The sequence below is a fragment of the Solea senegalensis genome, linkage group LG3 (assembly GCF_019176455.1).
Source record: "Solea senegalensis isolate Sse05_10M linkage group LG3, IFAPA_SoseM_1, whole genome shotgun sequence".
Taxonomy (NCBI): Eukaryota; Metazoa; Chordata; class Actinopteri; order Pleuronectiformes; family Soleidae; genus Solea; species Solea senegalensis.
This window is the reverse complement of record NC_058023.1, coordinates 25,030,780-25,039,217: the sequence shown is the minus strand read 5'-3', so window position 1 is coordinate 25,039,217 and position 8,438 is coordinate 25,030,780.

Below are 8,438 nucleotides of genomic sequence, written 5' to 3'. Positions count from 1 at the left end.
ATAATATAAATACAAGGACATATAGCATGTGTGGTTGAACGACAGACTGGAGTTCCTATGGTGAGGGGCCGAATCTTACACGAAGTGAATGTTTAAGCAGAACAGGGTGGACATTTACCTAATCCCAACTATTGCATGTTTTGAATGGACTGTTGAACAGTCCAGGATGTACCCCGCCTATCACCTTATGACAGGTGAGCTTGGCACAGCACCCCCCAGCGACCCTCCGGTGGAATACAAAGCGGTAGATGATTGATGGACTGTGGGAGGAAGCCAGAGAACATGGAGAAAAGCCACAAATAGCTCATGTGGTTTAGTTAAAGACTGGAGTTCCTGAGATCAGGGGTTCTTGGATGAAGCAACTTTTTAAGGACAATATTCAACACAGAGAGTAGATTGGTCTACGAAAACTTGAGGAAGAGTGTGGCCAGTTAGCTCAGCTGGTTAGAGAGCTGCCTTTCAGTCCTGATGTTGACGGTTCAATTGCTTTATACTTGAAGGTTTAAGGTTCCACAGCCAAAGTGAAGACTGAAAAACACCAAGAGCTTCTCCCAATTATCAAAAGGGTTCATGGCGTGCTGGATTTGTTCGCAACCACAAGGTTGTGCCAGTCCGGCTGTGGCTGGTTAGAATCCAGCACACTCTTAATACCTGGCGCCGGGGCCAAACTACGCGCACTCTCACTGTGATTGTAGTGGTGGGGGGTTGGGGCTGGGCTGTGCTCCCCCAGCCTCCCACAAAGATAACAGAAGGGGGTTATACCATTTTATTATATTTTTCCCCCAAAAAAGCCATGAAAAGACAAACAAAATTGATAGGGGTTCACTCCCTGGACTGTTGACCACACAGTTGGGTCCAGGTGTCCAGTAACTGCTGCTTAAAAATGATGAGCACATGAATTAGACTTTTGTGTGATTAATGTGTTCACATCATTGCTATATTGTTAAAATTGTCAAAGTGGCAACATTCAATCAGTAAATACACCATTAAATAATGACTCAAATGTGTCACACGTTCATTCATTCACATTGGAATTAAATACATAAATGTCTCATTATTAAATGTGACATTCATTCATTAAAATACCAAATTCATTTGATGTAAAAAACATATAATTTCTTCACTATTTAATGAATTATTTCATGGTCCTGTGTTGCAGTAAATCATGAAATAATTCATTAAATAGTATTTAAGTAATTCTATGTTTTTTTTTACATTAAATGAATTTGGTATTTGAATGAATGACACATTTAATAAGACGTGTATGTATTTAAGTCCAATGTGAATGAATGTGAGACACATTTGAATCATTATTTAATGGTGTATTTATTGATTGAATGTTGCCACATTGACTCGTCAAAAATGATGTGAACACAGATGCTCTGTTGACAAGTGCTGTTAACGTCCGTGTGAGGTGATGAAATCACAGGTGAAAGAGTGATGGTGAGTGGTTTTTAAAGGTGAAAATGATAATGTTGTCAAACGTGTTGTATTTGTTCACAAAGCAAGTTTGAATTATGTCTTTGTTTTTATGGAGCAAAGAAAACAGAACATGTTGCCATTTAAGAAGCTGTAAAATCTGAAAGCTTGATTTAATTCTTTAAATACACATGAACTGTGCCTTTAACTGCAGCTGTTTGCAGGTGTTCAGTCTAAGGACATGATGAGACAAAGCAGTGTCCACTTTAAAGTGTTCAAATGTGCTCACTGCAGTGAATGAGTGAAGAAATGTGAGGAAAATACATGAAAACCTTTTTATTGTCAACTATATATTGGTCCATATCAACATGGACACTTTTATTTTGAAATTCTACTAAACCACTGCTCTGAACAGTTGTTTTTTACTTAACCTGCCCCCTACTGGCCAGACTAGATACTCATTCTTAACAGTTTTAATGGTCTAGTGACATTTTTTGTTGACTATATATTTGGACATTGTTTAACATGTTTGACAGTTTATAATTGGACAGTTTAATAAATAATATACATGTTTTTATTTGGACATACTATACTAGGATATTTTTGACAGTTCATATTTTAACTTTTTGTTGATATTATACTAGGATATTTTTGACAGTTAATATTTGGACAGTTTTTGACAGAATGACGTCATACTATAATGATATAGTTGACACTAAGTCAGTTTTTTGATCATGTGATCGTGATCGTGTGTTTGCTGTGGAGCAGTGACGTCACATTAGCAGTAGCAGCCTAGCAGGTGTAATCTGAACACCTGTGATCGGATGTGAACAGCAGGTGTGCACAGAGCGTCAACAGAGAATCTAAGAAATGTGTGGATCACTTTTAAGCTACAGTTACCATATGTTTGTTCCCGCTGCTCCTCGTCTTTGTAGAAGAAGCTCCGTAGCAGAAGCTACGTAGAATAAGCTCCACCTCCGACAAAGGAAGTGGAACATTCCAAATAGATTGACTCAGAGGGGCGGAGTGGAATGTACCAAGTCATGGAAAGTAAAAATAAAATAAATAAAATACATTTTTCAAATAAAAGAAAAATGGCAGCAGAGGTTATTTCAAAATTCAAAATTTTTGCTAAAACATAGAGAAAAAAACACCACCTGCTGGCCTGGATGTGAAATCAAATCAAAAGGGTATTTATCGTCATGGTAACGTGCATATTTATCAACATTGTTCATACACTCTTATTTACACGATATACAATACGTACAATATCTGTGTAAACACACATATTATGAGTAGTAAATACAGAGAGTAGCTGTTCAGTAGGTTAGCTGCTCTTCTCTCTTGTCCACTGGCTGTCCCCATATTGTGCTGCTAGCGTGGTGCATTTACTTTTCTCTTCTCTGCTTTCAAATTCGATGTAGTGTTGGCAGATTTTGGGGAAAAACGAGTCTCTCAAGTCTTTGTATGTGTAGCAGTGTAGTAAGAAGTGCACCTCTGTCTCCACCTCCTCTTGGGAGCAGAGTGAGCACTGTCTGTCCTTGCTTGGTTGCCAGGTCTGTCTGTGTCGGCCTGTTTCTATTGCTAGCCTGTGGTCACTTATCCTGTATTATTATTTTGGTTTTGTCAGAAATGCGGATTATACTTTGGTACGCTGACCGCAAATGGGGTCTGCATGTGAAGTGACCGTATGGAAACTTGGTGTCAACACAGTGTCCACAAATTCTTTCAACATGTATTTTTAAGTACGAGTGTCTGAGACAAAGTGTCATGGTTTTGCAGTGTTGCTCCAGGGAACACCTGAACCACAACTGCACATTCAGCCGTTAACAAACCCAGTGTGCCATCAATTCCAAATCACCCTCGGAACGTGGATCTCTCTGGGTGCATTACATCTCTTTGGGTGGTAGAACCAAAACCGTGCCTCTTACCTTTTGAACGTCCAAGCAGCCCTCTCACCACACCTGAGCCACTCGTTGAGACATCTGATCGAGCCAAAAGCAGCGCCATGGATGTTTTGTGATGTTTTATTTAAAGCTTTTGACTGGATTCATTGAGCAGCGCTCTTATTGGCAGAGCCACTTGTCCAGACACTAGCCTGGTCTTTCTTCAAACCTTAGACTGTTTTTTTTCTGTCTTTGCATCAGGTGCACTTGGCAACAGTACAATTCCATGGTGACAAGTTTCTACCTGAGGAAAATGCAGACTCAGAAGTTCCTGGTACCTCTCCCTCCCCCTGGAACTTCCTTGTTGGCTCAAGACATCCCCTGCTGGACATTTACAGGTACTGTAACTAACTGTACATTGACATACAGGGAGGCAGACGTGCTCCGAACAATGTCGAAGTATTGTTTCGATCTATGTGTTAGTGGTAAGATTCTAAAAGCTCATTTTGTTGGTGTGAGAAAAGCTCAAAAAAAAAAGCTCAAATGTTGTCAACAGTGTCCTTTTGACAACATTTTGGAGGTTGTTTAGAGGAGAGCAGCTTATTTTGGTCCTTTAGCTGCCATCATGCTGGCAGCAGAAGTTATTATGCAGTGTGGAAACTGTGCCGGCATTAGAGAATGACATCAGTGGCAGCCTTTCCTTTATAACAAGTAGCAGCAGGTAAACCAGCAAAATACATCAAATTATCATCTCTGTGTGAGACCCGGAGCAGAGTTTCAAGTTAGCAGGACAACCGTGAACTAATATATCAACATATGTGCAGGTGATATGATTTTACAGGAGATTAAATCCAAAATACTCTCGCGTCTCAGAAATAGAACAGAATTTGTTCCATTTGCTGCTTCCCTTGGTTACAACCTGTGAAGTGTTGTTTTTTTCCGGCTGTAATTCTTCTCTTTTAATACCACTCTGCAGCGCTACAGTTTTCTGTGTGTGTGTGTGTGTGCGTGTGTGTGTGTCCCACCTCCTGCATTGTGAAATGTGTACTCACACAGTGTAAATGTAGTTATATATAATATCTAAAAGGCCTGTTGGCCCCGGCTGCTCTGCTGCACTCAGCTTTCTAGCTGCTCTTGTCTCAGTATAATCCCTCCTTCTCATGAATACATTAACGCTGGAGCCTTAAACTCAGCTTAGCTGGCGGCTCACCGTCACAGCACATCCTATTACCGACTTTAAATCATTAATGTGACATCGTTTTTACTCTATTTCCAAACACCCACAGTCTAAAAACTGCATATTTCATCAGCGAGAGGGCCTTGCTCAAAGTCACACAATGCACAATACACAAACAGGTATGAACGTGTCGCCATGTGAGTCATGAAGTTTCTTTTTGTTTTTTAAAGAACTTTGCACATACAGAATTGTTTTTATTCACATATAAAACAAACGGCAAACAGGCGTTTGAATGGAATGTGCTCACTATAATAGTTTTCTCTATTGTGATGGAAACCCCCGGTAGATAATAACGTGGTTTAAGCTGAGCTGACTCCTACAGTGCACCTTAGGGTGTTGCGTGTACCTCTGTGCGTGTATATACAGTTAAATGTGATTTAATCTGTGAGTCTAGCCACCGTTTGCTTCCTCCAGCATCTCATGTACTGCTGACAATAAAGGAAAAAGAAAAATCTGAATCCCCCTCTTGCTCCTCAACTATTCAAACATAAACCTTTTCTCAGGTTTTTACCTCAGGCTGCCACTGAAAAATTCACAATGCCCAGAGAACAACTAAGTCCTTCACTTACCGTAGGAGTTGTGGATCTGCCCCCATCGTGCTTCATTACTGCATGAAAGGGGATTTTTTTCTTTTTTGTGTGTGTGTGTGTGAAGTTATGGTAATTAGCAAATCACGTAAAATCACTTCCTCTGAGTGCATTTAACTGTTTTTATGCACAGTGTCAGGCCAGGCAGCGGGGACAAATTGAGGAACATATGGACACAGATGGGGACGGCATATTAATGGGTGCACTGAGTGGCGTTTTGTGTTCTTAAACCTTTAAAGATTGAGGCGTGAACATCTTCAACATCCTTAAAGCGAGCATCAATTAAAGATTTGTCTTTTGAACTGGCGGCAGCAGCAGCAGCAGCAGCACAGGCGGCTGCGGCTGACAGCAGGAGAGACGGTGACAATACGTGGTCTTCTTTTTAAAAACATGTACACACAAACCCAGTGCTCCTTGTTGTGTTTAATTAGGTTATCAGGTTCGTAGCGGGCTGTGATTCGGCTCCGTGCTTCGCAGCCGGCCCTCTGATTGGAGGGGCAAGAAGGTGGTCTTAGTATAATTAACATGTTGTTATGGAGATGAGTGAATTGTTCGGTGACACACAGGCAGTGCCACTGATGAGAACAGAAGGACCGCTAGCTTTGTTGTTGGTCTTGCCGAAGCAAAATAAGGATTTGATGTCTGTAAAAATTCTGTGGTCTTTGGCATTTTCGACGGATTGGTCTTACGTATAAGCAAACTTTTCCAATGAGTTAACCTCCTACAACATGTGTATTTAATATTTTTCATGGCAGACATTTTTGACATGAAACAGCAGGACAAACATGAGTGTGACGTTTATTATAGTTCCACTCGAGGTTTACAAGAACCAGGTTTCTGTTATTGTTCTCATGTAATGGTAGGTCACACTAAATACTTGAAGAAGCAAGATGGAGAGAAAAACCCTCTGAGTATTCTATTCTTTGTGCATATTTCCTGTATGTTCTGATTGCATTTTAATGAGGAGATAAAGAAATAATTATAGCTAAAACAACAGGTCTTACGGTGGCCTCAGACTTGCACTTGTATTATGTGTGTTTAAACAGCCTCTATAAACTGATAAATTTAAGTCACGCTTACATATTCTCATGTACTTCACATAAACAAGTATATATGTATTCTTTTTTTAAATAAGGATGGCAGGGAGTGTACATTAGTATGTTTATATCAAAGTGTTGGAACTGTAAAACCAGTGTGTGAATGTATGTGTCGAAGAAAAGAAGTGACCAGGACCAGCACAAGTTTTACCGAACACATTGCTGTCTTTATTAGAGCCTTGTCTGGCAGTAATACTGAAAAAAAAGTGAACTTAGAACAGATGGAGGTGGCAGCCCACGGCTTATTTTTTTCCTGTTTTTCTTTATTTCTTTGATATTTTTTTATCAGAGTACTGCAACTCCTGCTTTTCTGTGGCATGGATAACATCAATAAAAGAGACAGTAGGGAGAGAAAAAAAAAAAGAAATATACAACTTATATTACACTGTGTTATGAACAAAATATAAATCTATAACTCTATGTTATATTTACATAATTATTCTTTCTTGATTTTTCAAGTTGAGATGGTAAGATTTTTTTTTTTTTTAACTTGTAATAATTCTTACTTTGTTTTGAGCTCCACTCATGACTTTGATTGTCTTAAATAATATCATTTTCATTGTCTTGATATGGGGACAGACCTTGCCAGCAGGGATGATTGATGTCTTAATGCCCCCCCCTCCCACCCCACCCCCCTGAAACCCTTTAAGTGGATCAATCCACTTATTTTATAATTTCCCCTCTCTCCAGCATCAGGTTGGATCATGGCATGGTAGCAGGGGTGACTATACAGCAAACTCAAGACCCACAGGCTCATTATGTGGCAAACATCTATAACAAGAATGATTGTGGGGATCACTATGTGGCAGCACACCTGAAGAGTAGTCATGGCTCCTGTAGCATCGCGTGGAGCTAAAACAAAGCAAAGGGCTCCTGATGAGAAGTGACTTTAAAGATACTGTAGGTGCGCCTGGATGTCTCACACACACACACACTCGCACACACACACATGCACGCAAGCACACACACACACAGTGGAACACCCTTGGTGGATCATGGTTGTTCGTAACATGGTAAACACTGCTTTCCTATGATTTAGAAAAAAAACAAAAACTATCACAAATAACAAAAATACATGAATGGATATTAAATCTAAAATCTACAAAAACAACAGCATAGGATTTGTTTGGTTGTAATGATAATCTCTTCATTTTGTGTGTGTGTGTGTGTGTGTGTCCATTCCAATGATGTTCCACTGTGTCTCAGCGAGGCGGCCAAACAAGTAAACGGGGACGGGCTTGTTTGTTCACTGAAAACAGTTTTTAAAAGTGGCAAAACTGATTCCAAAAGAGGGGGGGGGGATAAAATAAAAGGGGAAACTTCACATTATACATTATAATAACCCTTACAAATAAATTTATAATATTTAAAAAAAAAAATCCTGTTCTTTTTCTCTGACTGCAGAGTCTGAGTGCTTTTCAGAAATGGATGTGGACATGAAAAGGTTACGTCTTCAGCTCGGAGGAGGGCTGGTGTCCAGTCTGTCAGTCCAGCTCGCTGTCATGACTCCGCCCACCCGCCTGTCCAGAGGATTAACACAACATGGACGCATCAAAAAAACAAAAACAGGAGAGCGAAGAATGCGAAAAAAAGGAAGGTAAAATGACAAGTTCTTGTTTAGATCTAATGATACCTACAGCTAAATAGAATAATGTCTCTTTGACTGTCATAGTTTCATATGGTCATAAAAACCCAATAAAGAGGAGAAAAATAAATTATACTGTACATAACTTACTAAACTTAAGAAACGCTGACCATCTTTATAATTATTGTTAATATTATTAGACTAGAGGCAGCTTGAAGAAAAATAATAAAATACAGTATTCAAATACAAACAGAAACACTGACTGGCTGACTTCACCTCAGCTCTGTCCACTGGGGACAGCAGGACAGTGGTGATTGGGGGGAGCAGGAAAACACTGAGGGACAGAACTACTATGGTGTGTGTGTGTGTGTGTGTGTGTGCGCGGTACAGTAAATAACAGTAGCAGCAGGAGTTGCCTGTCTTTCTGTATTGTGGACATTTTTAGCTTCTTTTGCGCACTTACAAAAAGAAGAGTACACACCGACACACACATACAGTCACTTAGAGCTAAGTGATGTTCTGCGCTAAACAAAATCAAGTTAGAGGGGAAGGAGCGAGAGGAAAACTGGTGGATTGTCTCGCAACACAGTGCTTTCATGTCTGCTCCATAACACCAGTGTGACTCGC